At 48.2% G+C, this 4799-nt stretch overlaps 1 pseudogene; it reads left to right on the top strand.

Annotated features, from left to right (window-relative positions):
- Positions 1-1649: 1649 nt before the first annotated feature.
- Positions 1650-4566, top strand: LOC116812620 (olfactory receptor 7E24-like; annotated as a pseudogene).
- The last annotated feature ends 233 nt before the right edge of the window (positions 4567-4799 follow it).

Below are 4799 nucleotides of genomic sequence, written 5' to 3'. Positions count from 1 at the left end.
CTGTTCTCCGCGGTCATGGCCTGGCAGAGGGGAAGGGCAGTTCAGCTGAGGGACGTTCGGGAGTCTTGCTTTGTTTCCTCATCCTCAGGACAAACAGGACAGTGCGGTGGGCAGATGGGAGGAGACCAAGCTGCAACCTGTCAGCTCAGCAGACTGTGGAGTTTCTGCTCTTGCTTGTGGTGGGGGGGTCTCAGAAATCTTATTCAAACTTTTGCCTTCCTCCCCCACTAGTTGTCCTTTTCATAGACACTTCACCCAAGATAGCAGGGAATGAGTTCCTCTAAACTATTCCCTAAGAACAACAAAGATGATGAAGGTGATGATGAGGATAAAGAGGATGAAGACAGACACCAGGGCATCATGAACCCTTACTGAGGGCTTCCTAAAGGCCAGGCTCTGAGCTCTGTGCTCTATGCAGCTTGTTTCATTTCATCTGCGTAGTTTCCCAGTTACGAGTGCACATTTCGTGATGATTTTATGGACTAGAGAAGCAGCAATGCATTTTCATAGGACTTGTACCAGATCATGAAGTCAAAAAGGGTGAAGTCCAATTTGAACCAGGCAGTCTAAGTCCGGACACATGGCATTTGGCCAATCCTCTCGCTGCATCCAACCTGCCCTCTCAAATCCTTGTCACTCAGGCTGATGCCCCTGCTCACTGTGCCCTTCCCTTTGGGGGTTCCTTATAGACCACAGCTAGACCAGTGGGTGCCACAATCACTGTGTCAAGTAGAGAAAGGGCAGCTGAGATCACATCAAAGGTTCCAGAAAGAATGGGCACAGGATCATTCGGGACGCATCCCTCCCTTGCCCCTGTTCCTGGCTCTCCTTACAGTTCTCGACTGCCTCAAAGTAGTCATCGATTCAGAGTTTGGCTTCCATTCCTACTGAGGAAGCTGGAAAGCATTTCAAAAAATGCTCCTCAGACGTGCCCGTGGTTAAGACCTCTGAGCTCTGCTTACAACTTTTGGAAGCTGGGCGCGGTGGCTCACGCCTGTAATCCCAGCACTTTGGGAGACTGAGGCAGGCAAATCACAAGGTCAGGTGTTCGAGACCAGCCTGGACAACACGGGGAAACCCCGTCTCTACTAAAAATAGAAAAAAAGGAGCCGGGCGTAGTGGCGGGCGCCTGTCCTCTCAGCTGCTCGGCAGGCTGAAGCAGGAGAATAGCTTGAACCTGGGATGCGGAGGTTGCAGTGAGCCGAGATCACTCCACTGCACTCCAGCCTGGGCCACAGAACGAGGCTCCATCTCAAAAAAGCAAAAACAAAAACAAAACCCAAACCACAACTTTTTGAGAGTTGGAAGACCATGAAGTAGAGTACCCAGGACTTAGAGTCTGGCCATGAATTTGGAATACCACCCTTTCTACTTCTCTGTATGGCAGGCTGTGAGATGTCCATCCTCTGAGACTCAGCATTCTCACCTGAGCTGATTTCTAGGTGATCTAATGGAAGCGAGCGATGATGAAACCGATCGTGGGTGCTCGCTGCATGATCTCTCTGTGATGGATGCGGAAAGTCAAGGCAAAGTGAATCTCCCATACATTCGTTACTGTTTTAAGCTTCAACTCCATACAGTTCAACGGAAATATCCCCTGACCTGAAGTTCCGGTTTCCCTGCATTCCAGACAGGATATTTTTTTTTTTTTTTTTTTTTGAGACAGAGTCTCGCTCTGTCGCCCAGGCTGGAGTGCAGTGGCGTGATCTCGGCTCACTGCAAGCCCCGCTTCCCAGGTTCACACCATTCTTCTGCCTCAGCCTCTCCAAGTAGCTGGGACTACAGGCGCCCGCCACCACGCCTGGCTAATTTTTTGTATTTTTAGTAGAGACGGGGTTTCACCGTGTTAGCCAGGATGGTCTCGATCTCCTGACCTCGTGATCCGCCCGCCTCGGCCTCCCAAAGTGCTGGGATTACAAGCGTGAGCCACCGTGCCCGGCCCAGACAGGACATTTTCTTTTGTCCTTATCTCAGTAAGTACTGAGTATTGTGAGAGGAACAAGTGAGTCTCTTTTGTTTCTGATTCCCCAGAGCCTGTATCTTGCTTAGCACAGAAAAGGTAGCAAAAGTCAAAATCTATGTTAATTCTTGAATTGACACTTCCTTGGTTCACAACAATTGGCTGTCATCAGTGTGACTTCGACTTACTTGATTCTTTTTGTTTTTTGTGTTTTGAGACGGAGTTTTGCTCCCGTTGCCCAGGCTGGAGTGCAATGGTGTGATCTCGGCTCACCATAGCCTCTGCCTCCCAGGTTCAAGCCATTCTCCTGCCTCAGCCTCCCGAGTAGTCGGGGCTACAGGCGCCCGCCGCCATACCAGGAGAAGTTTTTGTATTTTTAGTAGAGGCGGGGTTTCACCATGTTGGCCAGGATGGTCTTGATCTCCTGACCCCATGATCCTCCCTCCTCGGCCTCCCAAAGTGCTGGGATTACAGGCGTGAGCCACCGCATCCGGCCGAACTTTCTGATGAAAACTCTAAGTCCACCTAAGCTAAGGACAGGAGTTGTAGCTGACGTGAATTTTCAAAGAAGACCCACCGATTTGAGGAAGGAGTTACTCTCCTGCTGAAGGTGAAAAGTCAGAAAACGGAACGATGAAATCACTAGGACTTAACCGGCATGTGGAACTATTTTCTGCTTAGGAACTATCAACTTTCATTTCATTTCCAGCTGACATGGTCTCAGCTCTTGTTGCCCAGGCTGGAGGGCAATGGCTCGATCTCGGCTCACCGCAACCTCCGCCTCCCAGGTTCAAGCAATTCTCCTGCCTCAGCCTCCCGAGTAGCTGAGATTACAGGCATGCACCACTATGCCCGGCTAATTTTGTATTTTTAGTAGAGATGGGGTTTCCCCACGTTGAGGCTGGTCTCGAACTCCTGACCTCAGGTGATCCGCCTGCCTCAGCCTCCCAAAGTGCTGGGATTACAGGCGTGAGCCACCGCGCCCCACCCGGTCTCAGCTGCTATACAGTGTTTATAAATGTTCTAAATCAAGGGAATTTGTATCAATCTAGTAGAATAAAATAAAGTATTTGAGTTCTTAATTTCCTTTAATTAGGATAACCTTTTTCTTCAAGTGAAGAGAACGGCTTTGTTACGTATTTTTCTTCGGACAAGATAGGCTGTATTTTCTAGCAGTTACGCATTTGTTATATATGATGATCTGGTTCTTGGAACATTCTTGAATCTAGTGTCTCTAAGGCAGGCGTGTACAGCAAGAAGTGAGGAACACAGAAATCAATGATGAAAGCATTAGAAGACAATTGAGTTTGTCAGAACTGCAAAATATTGCTGAGCATGGATTGCTCTGAAATCTGAAAACATTACTGGTGAATTGCTTCTATCCAAAATGCAGACACAATGCTGGGTGTTGGTTTACTTGTTTCCCATTTTTCAACCCCCTTTTCTAGGCAAAAGGTGTCCAAGCCATGCAGACCCACAGAATCGAACCGATGTCTCTAGATTCCTCCTCCTAGAACTTTCAGGGGATCCAGAACTGCAGCTGACCCTCGCCGGGCTGTTCCTGTCCATGTGCCCGGTCACAGTCCTGGGGAACCTGCTCATCATCCTGGCCATCAGCCCTGACTCCCACCTCCACACCCCCATGTACTTCTTCCTCTCCAACCTGTCCTCGCCTGACATGGGTTTCACCTCCACCATGGTCCCCGAGATGATTGTGGACATCCAATCTCACAGCAGAGTCATCTCCTAGGCAGGCCGCCTGACTCAGATGTCTCTGTTTGCCATTTTTCGAGGCATGGAAGAGACACGCTCGTGAGTGTGATGGCCTATGACCGGTTTGTAGCCATCTGTCACCCTCTATATCATTCGGCCATCATGAACCCGTGTTTCTGTGGCTTCCTAGTTTGGTTGTCTTTTTTTTTTTTTTTTTTTCTTCTCAGTCTTCTAGACTCCCAGCTGCACAACTTGATTGGCTTGCTAACGACCTGGTTCAAGGGTGCGGAAATTCCTAATTTCTTCTGTGACCCTTCTCAACTCCCCCATCTTGCATGTTGTGACACCTTCACCAATAACATAATCATGTATTTTCCTGCTGCCGTATTTGGGTTCCTTCCCATCTCGGGGACCCTTTCCTCTTACTATAAAATGGTTTCCTCCATTCTGAGGCTTTCATCCTCAGGTGGGAAGTATAAAGCCTTCTCCACCTGTGGGTCTCACCTGTCAGTTGTTTGCTGAGTTTATGGAAGAGGCGTTGGAGGATACCTCAGTTCAGATGTGTCCTCTTTCCCCAGAAAGGTTGCAGTGGCCTCAATGATGTACACGGTGGTCACCCCCATGCTGAACCCCTTCGTCGACAGCCTGAGAAACAGGGATATTAAAGGTGTCCTGCAGCGGCCACACGGCAGCACGGTCCAATCTCCATATCTTTGTATCTGTTCCATTCCTTTTGTAGTGTGGGTTAAAAAAGGCAGTCAGGTCAAATAAGAATGATAACACAGGGTGAACACCCACTGTGACATTAGGAGTAATACCTCCTTAGGATATAAAAAACACTGTCACAGAGTATACACACAAGGGGTACACCCACTGTGATATTAGAAGCAATATCTCCCTATAATATGAAGAAAAATATCACAGGCTGTGCACACTGTGTGATCTTAGGAGTAATCTTTTACCCTGGATATTACGACTAACACACATGGGGTACACGCACTGTGATATCAGGAGTTGTATCTCCCTAGGATATTATGAATCGTATCACAGGGCATACACTCTGTGTGTACATCCACTGTGATATTTGAAGTCATATCTCTCTATGACATTACAAATAATATCAAAG

This window comes from Hylobates moloch, unplaced genomic scaffold (genome assembly GCF_009828535.3).
Source record: "Hylobates moloch isolate HMO894 unplaced genomic scaffold, HMol_V3 SCAFFOLD_9, whole genome shotgun sequence".
NCBI classification, from domain to species: Eukaryota; Metazoa; Chordata; class Mammalia; order Primates; family Hylobatidae; genus Hylobates; species Hylobates moloch.
This window is presented reverse-complemented; position numbering and strand designations above follow the sequence as displayed.